We start from the raw sequence: 14,498 nt of genomic DNA on the forward strand, positions 1-14,498 counted from the left end.
CCAACAAATTTGGCAAGAAATTCGAAAAAAGAAACGAAATCTTTTGAAAAATGGAAGTTATATATTTGCGCGTTAATTGATTTGAATTGATTTAAAAGTTTGTTTAAGATGCACGTAACATAAGTACGGGTGGAAAAGGGCCAGGCCGCCTGTCAGGGGCCTGCAGTCTGGCCTGTGTTACGCCTGGCCTGTTATAAAATAGGTACAGGCCTAGGCTCTTTTAAAAGCCTTAATACATTAATAGGCCAGGCTCATGCTTATTAATTAGTCTTATAGGCCTGTCAGGCCTGCTTGGGCCTGTTAAAATATAATTAAATATATAAATAATTATTTATTATTAATAAAATTATGAGATATTTTAAATTTATTATATTTTATTATAAATATTTTTCTATATTTTAAATATGTTAGAAGTTTAAAATTTTTTATAAATATTAAATATATGACATATTACATATAACTATTTTTAATAAAAAATAATTTTTTTAAATAATATTTTTATTTTTCTAAAAAAAAATTATCGGGCCTTTTAACAGGCTTCAGGCTAGGTCAGGCTGAATAACAAGTCAGGCCTAGTACTTTATAAAGAGCCTATAACAGGCTGCAGGTCAGGCTCAGGCCAATCAACTGTATGACAGGCCAGGCCGAGCAAAGTCTGGCCTGGTCTGTTTCCACCCCTAAACATAAGCAGCGTGTTTAGTGGGTTTCAGACTTGTAAAGCTTGTAAGCGCAAAACACTTGTATGTAGAGATTAATCCAAAGTAAAAATAAAAAAATATAAAAAATATATTTTTTGAGAAGCTACAATTTATATCATTTTAAAAATAATTTTTTTCTTAAAAAAATATTTCTCATATAATAAATAAACAAAAAATACTTTTATATTGTTGTATTTAAACATAATTATCAAAGAAAAAGATATTTTTGTATTAGATATCCAAATATAAAATTACTTTTATATTTTTAAAAGATCTTTTAAAAAAAATAATTCGAAAAAATATATTTTCTTAAAAATTTATCTAAACAAACCCTAATTTAAATTTTTTGGTGTCTTACCCTAATAATAATAATAATAATAATAATAATAATAATAATAATAATATGAAAAAATATAACAATAGAAAAAAAGTATTTTTAGAAGAAAAAAATCAATTTTTACTAGAAATAGAAAAAATAAGACGTTTGAAACAAAAATAAAATATTTTAAATGTTATAAATGAAAATAACACTTAATTAAAACGTTACTACATATGTATTTTATTCGATCAGTATTTATACTATCCAGTGAAAAATTAATATATTCTTCAAGGACAATAGTAAATATATAATTTCCAAATTGTTATGCAAGATAAAGTATTAGGATTTGATGTCTATATTATTCATACTAAACATAAGAGAATCAGATTTTTTCTCCTCAAAACCCTATGAATGGACTAAGGAGTTCCATACAAATTCCATTGCGAAAGTCAATGTAGATATCTGATAGGAAGCCATAGTTAATTAGTTATCAATCATATAATCTTATAAGCACAATAATGCATGCATCCTCACAAAAAAGTTAAAGAACGTGTGTTTGGTTCTGTGGGATAGTCAATCAACACCCTACGATTTGCACTTTTTTTTTCTTTTCTTTTTTTTTAAGTAATGAAAATACTCTTCTCTTCTTTAATTTTCTTTTTAATTTTTTTAGTTTTATGTCACGTTTATTTTTGGTAGGTGATTAGAAAAATAATTACTGAAAATTTAATTTACAACATCAAATTCAGTCACTGTTAAAGTAATATTGTTATTAAGAATCAAACTTTTAATTTAAAAAGAGATTCTTATAAATAATAAGTAATGTTATGAAACACTTAATAAGTACTTAGGCTATGTTTGGTTGAAAGGAAAGAAATAGAAAGGAAGAAAATAGAAAGGAAAGAAAGGAAAGGAAAGAAATTGAGTGGATTTTTATTTTTTTTAGATGTGTTTGGTTGGAAGGAAGATAAGAAGGAAAGAAATGTTATAAAAAGACAATTTTACCCCTATATTATAATATATATTGAAAAAGTGAAGGGGTAGTATTGGAAATAGAGAGAGAAACATTAATTTTCTCTCCATTTTCTTTCCAATGTTGGAGAGAAAAAAATTGGTGGACCCCACCAATTTTTTTTCCATCCATTTTTTTCCCTTCAATTTTCATCTTCAACCAAACAATGAAAAACAATCATTTTTCTTCCCATTTTCCTTCCTTTTTTTTCAATTTATAAAAAAAATTATTTCTAAAAAAAATAATTGTATTAAATGAAACTTTTAGAAAAATCTTTATTATTATTTCACAGTGTTGTCGAGATAAAATAATATCATTATGAATTCATGTTATTTTTTATATTTTTGTCAAATACTCAAATTAACAAAAATCACATTTTTTTGTGGGTACTACTTTTGATTAAGAAGAAGCAAAATAATTTGATGAATGATTTATAAGAAAATTATATAAATGGTGATCAATTTGAAATATTTTTTCTAAAAATATTATTATTTCTTGTTTAGACCAAACATTTAATGAGTTGATTGATTTTTCTTATTCAAAATGACAATTTATTTTCAAATGATGTTTTCAAAGCAAAAATTATATTGGCTCATATATTAAACATTGTTAAAGAGGTCAACAATTATTTAATGTGTATCATTCTTAGAGATAAAGAAATTATATCTTAATTTATATTCAATTTATATGAATAAAAAAATACAGAGAGTCAACTATATCATTTAATAATATAATATTGATTAATCCAATGGCCTCTTAATAATATAAGGCTATAATTTAAGAGATTTAAAAATTATATTTAAAATATAAAATTTTAATAAATAATACGTTAGTTATATTGTTTTGATTATAAAAATAAATATAATATTAATAAACAGAGTCATCATAATTAGATTTTAACAAAAGCAATTTTTTATTTTAATATCTTTTGTCATGATAATTAATAAATTTTAAAGACAAATTTTATCTTATATATGTTGGTCTGTTAGATAGTACTTGTTTAAACCGATTTTTACTTATAGCTAATTATTTATAGCATTTTTAAGCGTTAAGAATAAGTGTAACTTGAAATAAAGTTTTATCCACAACTCATAAGACAGTATCTGTAAATTCAACTATTAATATTGTTTAAAAAAAAAATCTTTAACAAATATAATTATGTGTAAATTGATTTGGACCATTCCTGTAATTAAGTCCAATACCAAAAATTAGGGTTAAGAGTATGAGAAGTTTTAAGAAATTAGTTTGATAATTAAGATTTAGCTTGGTAAAATTTTTATTTTTTTAAAAATAACTTATAAAAATTAGTTTTTAAAAGATAAATTTTTAAAAATTGTAGTATTTGTATTTGGTAAATTAAATTAAAAATGACTTTTAATAAGTACAAGCAACAATAAATGTGTTTAGTAAAATAATTTTTAAAATTTAAAAATACTATAATAGATATTAATATAAGAATTAAATTTGAATATTAATTAATGTACGAGGTTATATTAGACTTTTTAATTTTGATAAGTACAAGTCAATTTTAAAAGTTTTTCTTTTAAGTGTTTTCAAAATTACCCCTAACTTTTAAAAGTTGCAAACACAAGCACATAAACTTTTTAATTTACCAAATACAAAACGAGGTGCTTGTGCTTAAAGCATCTCTTCAAAAATTTTTACCAAACCAAGTATAAGTGTTCTCTCGAATTCCAAATAAAAAAACGTTACAAAGAGAACACTAACTCCTCATGATTCCTTTTGATATCTAATAAGAGTTAATAGTCAAATTGTCCCTGAAAGATACATCGATCTCCATTTTTGTTCCCTAAAGATAAAGTTAATCAAAATAGTTCCCGAAAGATAATCGAGTTGTTTTCGTCCTTCCGTCATCTCCTTTGCTGAGGTGGCTAACATTGGCTTACGTGTGACGTTAACTGCCAGTGTTGCAGACGCCTAGGTGTACTCTGGTATTGCTGACAAGGTAAGTATGTTAAAATAGTTCAAATCAGTCCCTTAGTTGATGAACCCGAATCCTAAATTCGATGGTGAATAAGTAGCGACCAATAATCAGAGGGCCATATGCTTGGGTAGAACTTGAAATTGTTGGTTCGCGGTGATCATGGAGATAGGAAATGGAGGCCATAGTGGTGGTGTGTCATTTCCGTCGCACGACAGTAATGATTCCAACGCTTCAATGCGAACCAGGAGGAAGACTCATAGGGAATCATATTTCTGTGGGTTGAAGGCTGTGATAAAAAAACTGGGACAATGAAGAACTCAGATAGATTATTCTATGCATGTCCAAGGTACCGAGTGAGTGTTGTGTAAAAAGCTAAAGATTTTTCATCTTGTTCTGTGTTGTTGGGTGTTTTTCATTTTTTTTCTTTTTTGATTTTTCAATTTGCAGAAGGACATTCATTGCAATTACTTTAAGTAGGTCGATGATGATGACTATCAAGGAGTGAATGAAGGTGGAACAAAGAAAGATTATAGAACTGATTTTCAAGTTGAAAGTGACTATGATTAATGAAGGGTGAAGGTGGCATGAAGATTAGGTAGCTTGGAAGCTGAAGTTAGAGCTTTGAAACTACTAATAATTTTCATGTTTGTGGTAGTTGTAATTAGTGTGATCCTTTGTTGTTTGTTATGTATTTTCAAATAAACCAAATTCTGTTGAAATGTCATGGTGTATTGAATTGCATGACTTGAATGAGAATAGATGTTTAATTTGGTTGTTTAAGATTAAGTCTAAACTATCCATTAAATATTGCAAACTAATCAGAATCACTGTTGCTATAAGATATATTAAGCCATAAACAGACTTAGTAATCAAAGTAAGTAATCTTAACATTATCTTAAGCATAAATACCACAGCAAATTCATAAGGTTTTGTAAGAGGATACAAACCTAAAAAGAAGGCTACACCAAAATAAAAGGACAGATACAACTTTCAAATACACAAATAACATGTTTAATATGGAACTTCATTTGCCTTGTGAAAAAATATAAAGTAACCCCATACAAAAGAAAAGTCAAGTAGAACACATTTCTTTTTAATCAAAGTTTTTTATCAGTCTTCCTAGGGTGTTTGTAGCCTGGAGTAGGCACGAAAGTCATAAAGTTGGACAGCGTCTTAGTAGTTGCTGAACTTGTCTCTTTGATTGTCTCTGCAGATATAGCCACTAGTGTAGCTGCAGTAGGTTTAGGAGAGGAAGAAAGTTTGGCTTTCCCTTTAATCACTTGTAAGCTACGACTTGTTCCTACATAATTTAATACCATATGCATTTGTTAGATTATAAAAAAAAGCAGATATTTTTTACAATTGAGTAATGATTATACAACCTGTTGTGTATCTTGGATTGGTGAAATGCTTTCAGATTGGCTAATGTCAATCTCTGTTGGAGGCTGGCTTGGTGATGGAAGTGCAGGCAATGGTGCTATTTCTCCTAGAGCTGGATCATGTTCAACAGGGACAGAGTTCACTTTAGGCTCAGCCCCATTTGCACCAGGGGCAACAACTTCTAGTTGCAGCTGCATCTGCTTGCCGTGTTCCTCAGCATCTACAGCTTTCTTCTTTACACAACTTCTTTCGTTGTGTCCAATCTCATCACAATACATGCATCTGATGGGGTTATACTTCCTCTTCATTTTTGTCTTTGACCTAGTTGGTTGCTCATCCTTGTCCCTTCTGCTTTTCTTTATCGGTCTTCTAGGTTTGGGCATAAATGGTGGTGGGACTGGAGCTGGGTGTGGAGTTTTTTTTCATAGATCTTGTCCTTTGACCGGATTGACATTGAAACAATAAGTCCTCCTGTACACTTCTATCTTTAACCATTCATAACAATACTCTTCAACCCTTTTGTCATTCTTATACTGTATTGCTGATATTGCATGCATACACGGAATTTCTTATAAAACAAATTAAAAGATTAATTAAAATTTCATGCTTGACTGAAGAGATCATAACTAAGTGATGAACTTATTACTTGTGAGTTACTAAAACCTACAACTTTATGTGTGCTTTCCCAAGTCAACCCTTATATTGGTTGACCAGCCATGAACTTCGTACAATTCTTTTTTTTCATTGCCAGACCACTAAGGAATCCAATAGCTAGACAATGTTGTCATTGATTCAAGTCTACTTTGCTGAACAAGGGGGAGAATTTCTTGATAGTTCTGTAACTTCTTCCTATTGTCAATTATACTCTTCATGATGATTCTTCTAACTTCCTCAGCTAAGGTTAGGATGGGCTTGCTCCTTTCATGCTTGATTTTTGCATTGAACGACTCACAAGCATTGTTGCATATGTTATCCACTTTTGGAACTTCACTGAAATGTGCCTTTGTCCATGCATCTTTCGGCCATTTGTTGAGATACTCCCAAACTTTCTGATTGATCAACTTCACTCTATTCATGTTTCTGTTGAATTCATTTGTTGTCCTTGATTGAGCACGTTTCCATACCAAGTCTTTTAACTCCCAGCTTGCCCACTGCTTTGAAAAATTGCGCCACAAATACCACACGCAAAATCGATGGTGAACCCTTGAAAACACTTCCTGAACAGTAGGGATTAAACCTTGCACCCAAGCAAACATACGAAAAGATAATAAATCAAATTAGTCCCTCAATGATTTTCATTAAATCACAATGGTTCTTCAATGTTAATCATTAAATCAAATTAGTCCTAACAGTGTGTTATCATGAATCAATTATATCCTTACTTTCTGCATGTCTTAGATGAAGCACCATTTGTTCTCTCTGTAGTCTCCTAGATCCGTGTGAAGTAACTCTAGGAACCACTTCCAGTTATCTTTATTTTTGACGCTAACAATCGCATAAGCAATCACAAAGATGTGATTGTTAGCAGGGACGGATTTATTTATAAGCTAGTGGGGGCAACTGCCCTCAGTGAGATTTTAAAAAATAAGTAGTAATTCTGAGTGAAATACCATAATTGCTCCCACTATATAATTAATTTTGCCCCCAGTCTAAAGTTTCAAATTCCTAACGCTTCTTTTTCTCCCTTTCTCTCCAAATCTGAAATCCCTAATTGCTTCACGCCTCCACCCTCCACCCTCTAGGCTCCAGAGTTACTGCCGCTAATCCGCCATTCTGCGTCTCCGCCAATCCGTCGATCGTCAGTTTCTCCTTGCATCACTGCTGCACCGCATCTGGTGGTTCTCAAGTTCTTCCTTCTTCTGCGTCACTGCTTGTGATTTGTGTGGTTCTGTTGCTGTTCTTCTTCTGCGTTCCTTCCTTCGGCACTCGATAGTTCGGCGTCTGGTTCTGCTTCTGCGGTTCTACCTTCTTCTTCAGCAAACATCAATCTCTTTTGGACTTTGGGTTCTTCTTTCTTGGGGTATGATCCTCTTCTCTGTTGCTGTTGGTGCCGCACCACTATTGGGTCGTCCTTCTGGTCCTGGAGTTCAGTCTTGGACTTTGCCTCTTGGTACATAATGGGGTTTGGGAACCCAAATCAACCTTTCAAGAGTGGTAAATACCAAACAATTTTCAAGTCTACCTGTAACCAATTAATTATAGATTTATAGCATATGTATATTATAAATAAATAAACTTTTGGGTAGGGTCGTGGAGATTCAGAATAAAGAAATGGTTTGTGTCTTTGTGACTTTGTGTAACATGGCATTGGTTAGGTGGTATTGTGTTGGTTTTCTTGTTAATGAGATAATGAGATAATGAGATTATGTTCTTGTTAATGAGAAACTAACCAAATCCATTATGTTCATTGAGATAATGAGATTCAAATTCTGTTGGACAGTTGAAATGTTATATTTTTATGTGACTGAATAATAATCAATAGTTACTTAGTTAGCACACTGTCTCTGGTTAGTTGCTTCATTCAAGTTTTTGCTCATTTGCTTCATGGTTTGATAATTGATAATTTGATATAGTTGGTTTAGGAACTGTGAATTCGTAATTTAATTTGTTGTGATGATATAATTGACACTTTAGTTTCATTAATTTATTTGTTAATTATTTTTTGTAATTGATACTTTAGTTTCTTGGTCTTGTTCATGTTTCTAATACTAATGCTTTATCTATAAAATTAGCATTAGAGTCATTATTAGAAACATATAATTTAAGTTTATCAAGAGTACGTGGCCAAGGATATGATGGTGCAACTAACATGCAAGGAAAATTTAATGGTTTGAAAACTTTGATATTGAAAGAAAATTCTTATGCTTTCTATGTACATTGCTTTGCCCACCAACTTCAGTTAGCTCTTGTAGCGGTTACAAAAAAAAACAAGTTGAAATTGCTTTGCTTTTTAATTTGTTAACCAATTTGTGCAATGTTGTTGGAGTTTCGTGTAAGCGAAGATATATGCTTCGTGATAGCCAGATGACTAAGACAATTGAAGTATTACAAAGTGAAGAAATTTCTAAAGGACGTGGTTTGAATAAAAAAATAGCTTTGAAAAGAGCTGGAGACACTAGATGGGGTTCACACTATGATGAGTTTGGAAAACTCTAAATTAATATTTGTATTTGTGATGACTAAAATATTATTAAAATATTTAATTGCAAAATTATTAATCTTAATTAATCATATGATAATTTTGTGATGCAGGTTTTATATTGGGATGAAAACAATTTTCTGGTGCAATCCCAAAATACATTCAGCCTTTGGTTTTAATAATATATGATGAATATGGCTGATTTAATGTTACTTGGGCCCAAATGATTTTGATTGCTCTAAGCCCAAGTGTGTTACATGCTTTCCATTTGCTTTGTGCATGTTCCAAATTTCATCAGGAAAGCAAATGTTACTATTGGGCCAGAAATTTAAATAATGTCACAAGCCCAATTTGTTTAGCGTGCATGGACCGAAAGAAAAAATAGGATTGGGGCACATTGATGAAAAACCCAACTCTTTGAATTTGGTTGCTTGCCTTCAAAGGATTCCATTTCTCATTTTGGATGGAATTCAAATTTAATTAATGCATTGGAAACATAAGAAAGAGAGAGAAGATTGATTTGATGGCCATTATGACACTACACGCTACTCAACAAAGGGAAGTGGGAAACTTGAATTCACTTTTATTCTCTCTCTTTGTTCATTGATTATTGTTTAAATCCATTGAATATTTTCTCTCTTCTCTCTCATCTCTTTCTTCTTCTTTCTTCGGTTATTACACAGGAAGCCATGGAAGCTACTTGGAGCTACCAAAAAGAAAGGAAAGCATGCATCAAGACCATCAAGCTAATGATGGCAAGAAAATATACTAAAATAAAAATGAGTTGTAGCTAAGATACTCACCAAATATGGTTAGATTTGGTGAGGATATCTTGATCTTTTCATGCTCAAAAAGGAAAGGATGAAGATTCGGCCAGCAAGGAAGATCTTGGAGGCATGGCTTGTCTTTGATTTTGCTCCACCACCACAGGGAGTAGCTAGAGTGGCGAAGTGATGGTTGAAGGCAGAGATTGAAGCAGATGAAGTCATCATCATCATGAAGCATCAAGGGCCAGAAATCCATCTTGGAGAGGAAGCCAAGGATGGAGTGCTCGGATTGATGAAGAGTGATGACCAAGGAAGGACTAGAGGTATTTGCATGTTGGTTTTTGCATGAGTTACCTCTTCTCTCTTTGTGGCCGAACCGGTTTTGTTGTGAAGGAAAAGAAGCTGAGCTCGGGTTTGTGTTTCAACTGTGAAGGCTTCACTTCTCTATAAAAGGGGTGAACAGTCATGGTTTGAAAAAAAGAGTAAGATTTGAGAGTGCAAGGCACAGAGTTCTCAGAGCTACCTAAACTAGCAGTTCTTCTTCTCCTTCAATGTTTTCTGTTTTGTAATTTTTCTGTTTAATTTTGTTATGTCTTGAGTCTCATGGAAAAAAGGCAAACAGTGAGGTTTGTATGAAAAAGCCATAGAGCGGAAAAAGGCAGAGAGTGCAAAATTAAAAGAAAAGCCATAGATGTCTTAGAGTTCCTTTGTACATCTGTGTTGTGTTTCATGATTTTGTGGGAATCCCCTTGTAAGTTGGGTTAGCACTTTACAAGTTGTAATCTGGATGATTATAGTAAAATTCCATCATTGTTGTGATGGAGACTGGATGTAGGCTGCACTGCACTTAGCAGCTGAACCAGGATATATCTGGGTGTAATCTTCTCTCTCTCTTCCAACTTCAATTCTGTTTTTACTGTTCAGATGAAAAATCAAAAATGTCTCGTGTCAAGTGACGAGACAAAATGAAAATGTCTCGTGGCTAGGGACGAGCTAAAAACAGAAAAGTTTCTTCTAAGTCCAGCAAGTGTTAGCAAGCGAAAAAGGGGCTAAGATTCAACCCCCCTTCTCTTAGCCACTAAAACCATCACACTATGGAACTATACTTAGATTAATTTCTTTGTTTCCTTCTGTGGTCAATGTTCTTGAATATATTGAGAAAAATGGAAATAATTCAGAACATAGAGCTGAAGCATGTCATTTATTGAATGTCATTCAATTGTTTGAATTTATTTTCAACTTGTATTTGATGAAAAATATCTTGGGAGTTACTAATGAATTATCTCAAGTGTTACAAAGGAATGATCAAGACATTGTAAATGCTATGGCATTGGTTAAAGTGTCTAAGCAACAGTTGCAAACTATAAGAGATGATGGTTGGTCTCTTTTACTTGACGAAATCTCATTGTTTTGTGACAAACATAATATTACTGTTCCAAAAATTGATGATATATTTGTGTCACAAGAAAGATCAAGACGCAAAACTCAAAAGATCTCAAATTTGCATCATTTTCAAGTTGAGATATTCTATCAAGTAGTTGACAGACAATTTCAAGAACTCAACAATCATTTTACAGAGGTGAATACTGAATTGCTTCTATGTATAGCTTGTCTGAATTCAAGACACTCATTTTTTGCGTTTGATAAGGAGAAGTTGATCTAGTTAGTTCAATTCTATCCATTAGGATTTTCTTCTACTCAACTTTTGGCACTTGATAGTAAACTTGGGAACTTCATATTAGATGTGCATTCTGATGATCAATTCTCAAACTTAAATAGGATTGGTGCTCTTTCTTAGAAATTGGTTGAGACTCGAAAAAATATTGTTTATCCATTAATGTTTCTTCTTTTGAAGTTAGCTTTAGTTTTTCCTGTAGCAACTGCATCAGTTGAAAGAACTTTTTCTGCTATGAACATCATAAAGAGTCAGCTCAGTAACCGTATGGGAGATGAATTTTTAAATGATTGTTTAGTGACATATATAGAAAGAGAGACATTTGATTGTATTGACAATGAAAAGATTATTCAATCTTTTCAAAGTATGAAACCTAGAAGAATAAAATTTTAAATTATTTATTATTTTAAATTATTATTGTTTTAATTTGTTAGTTAAATAATTTGAGGAATAATCATATTTTATAATACTATAGTATAATTATAAAAATTATTATTATATTATATATATTTTGCCCCCACTGATAAAATTTTCTGAATCTGTCACTGATTGTTAGCATTCTATCCACATGTTGTTAGAATTTGTCCCCATGTAATGTCTTTAAAAGCGCTCCATCCAACCCAATTAAAGGTCTACAACCTGCCTTAAACCCCCTATTGCAGGCATTAAGACGGACATAGAATCGATCAAACAGGGGAGGACTCTCAAGCATGGGGATGACACCTAATTGTATTGTAGATTCAGGGTTGCTAGTCAGTAACTCATTAGCATAGTCTCACACCAATCCATACTGTGCTATCTCATCACCCTCCACAATCTTTCTAGCAGCTTTCAAAGCTTTAGTAATGCATGTGCTATTCAAATACACATTACACTTTCTTACAAACTAGTCATAAACTTCTTGATGCTTCATGGTAGGATGTGTCCTAAGCTTAGGTACTAGTTTACTAAGTGTCCAAGTTTGGGTGGCAGCTCTATTTTTCCTCCTTCTTGGATAGGTGTGAGTATCAACTAGAGTTTTAATTTGCCAAAACCCATCTTGTTTGTTACATGCACAATATACTACCCATGGACAATTTTCAGTCTTACAAACAGCTCTAACTCTAACTTTGTCATTCTTTATAAATAAAATTTTTCTTCCCAATTGGATTGTATAATCCCTAGTTGCTTGCATAAATTTAACTTTTGACTTAAATATTATACTCTCCTCAAATTTCAACAGTCCAAACTTGGTTTTTTCATTAAACTGAGGATATACAGCTGGTTATTCCTCTAAATGCCATGCGTCAGCATCCGAAGCACCATCAAGGTTATCATCACTGTCATCTAAATTTGCCAAGAAAGAATTCAAATCATAAGCTACCCTAACATTTGCCAAATAAATCAATAAATAAATAATCCTAAGGAAATTAATATACCAGAATCAGAGCTTTGTTCATCTTTAGAACCCTCATAGCTAGAGTCATCAATATCTATTTCTTTATTCCCTAATCTGGCCTTAGGAGGCTTGTGCTTCTCTCTGACATCAGACTTGATGTCCCTTCTTGTACTTCTTTTTCTATTGCCAGAGTCATTATCACTGTTACTGCTATACATATTGTCTCCTAGAACTTTGGGAGGCCTATACAGTTCATCTTCAGTACTCTCATATGAGTCACAAGAGTCGGTGTCATCTACCTGAATGGGAGCTTCTTTCACTTGTCTTCCAGATCTGGTGAGTCTGCAATCACTGCTACTTTCTTTAATCTTATTACCTTGTGAGTTTTTGGCTGTTTGATATGATGCATTGGATTGAGGTGGAACTGTATTGCCCTAATGGGTGGTCTTCCTGGGCTAAGGGTCGAGTTTCATGGGTTGCAAGGGAGCCTTCATGTGCTGAGATGTAGTCTTGATGGGCTATGGACTGGTTTAGTGGGCTGAGAATTGGGCTTCATAGCTGGTTTGTTGGGCTGAGAATTGGGCTATGAGGTTGGTCTTGTGGCCTGAGAAGTTTGCTTGTTTGACTGAGGGTGCATTGTTATGGGCATCTTAGCAGGTTGAGAATGGCACTTCTTAGATTGGGAAGAGTTAATCTGCTTCAAGATTTCTGCTTCAATATTGACTACATCCTTCTCCATATTGTTTACAATACATGGCTGTGAAATACAATTCTCAAGGTACAGATTGATCACATTTTAGTTTCTCCTATAATCCTTGCACATTGCAAGCAAGTCTGCATTTGTGACTAAACTTCTCAACTCGGATGAAATGGGAACTCCAGGAGCTTTTCACCAACAGTTTTCAGCTTCAATGTATCCCAACTCTTTATAGTAACTCCTTACAAAGAACACATCAAGCGTGTTTCCTTCAACACTCATCAACACTTTTGTATTGTCAGGTTCATATATCATGTCTCCATCAACATTCTTTTTAAACAATCCACCATGGTGAAACACAAAAGTCATCAAAAGACCTTCTATCTACAATAACAGAAATGAAAATACCCTTAGCCCACAGATTGTCACTAGCTATTCTCAATCATAAGAAAACATATCCTAAACCAAAATGTACATGCAACAAACGAAAAGAACCATCACTAAAATGAAACAATCCTAACTAAAAATCATCACAAAGTCACTAAAAGCAAAGCATTCTAACACACTCAAATTCTTTAAGAACAGTCACACAAAGCCTTAGTCACCCCAAACCCTGCCCTAAATCAGAGGAAAACATACAGCACACTACTAGGAAGACATCACGCCACAGAATGACTCAAAAAACATGAAAAAGGTTTGATCCTTACTTCTAACCGTCGCGATGACTTTCTCCACAATCAATGTTGCTCCAGGAGACGATGAACTCTATATTCCGTAGCAATACCTCTTCTGCTTTAATCATCAACCAACACTGACAAAGGTTGATGGCGTGGTTCAAATGCAGGGTGAAAGGCTTAGGGTATAGCTTGAGGGAGACGACACATTTTGGAGCGAAACGTAGAGAGATGGTTGTTATGAGATGGGGTGAGGCTTTACAATGTTTTGAATCTCTTCTAGACACTAAACGACGACACATCAAGGCTTGGAGGTCATTCAATCAAAACTGCATCATTTTCATTGTTTGCCACGCTGGCAGTTAACATCACACGTAAGCCAACGTTAGCCACCTCAGCGAAGGAGATGACGGAAGGACAAACGTGAACAACTCGATTATCTTTCGAGGACTATTTTGATTAACTTTATCTTTCGGGGACGAAAATGGAGATCGAAATATCTTTCAGGAATGATTTTGACTATTAACTCTATCTAATAACTCAATTTTATAGTTTAATTGCTACATTATAACTTTCGTTCTACTATTAAAAGGATTGTTACAATATAGATTATATATAGACCTAAAATCATGAATAAAATATTAGATGAGAGAAAAAAAAGGGTATTTCATAAAAAAAAAACTCATGAAAGGATAATTCATATAAGAGAAACTCATAATATATAGGCTTTGTTTGGGTGAATTTTTAAGAAAAGATCTTTTTTTTAAAGATCTTATAGAAAAGTAAAAATAATTTTATGTTTGGATATATCATG

This window comes from Arachis hypogaea, chromosome 1, assembly GCF_003086295.3.
Source record: "Arachis hypogaea cultivar Tifrunner chromosome 1, arahy.Tifrunner.gnm2.J5K5, whole genome shotgun sequence".
NCBI classification, from domain to species: domain Eukaryota; kingdom Viridiplantae; phylum Streptophyta; class Magnoliopsida; order Fabales; family Fabaceae; genus Arachis; species Arachis hypogaea.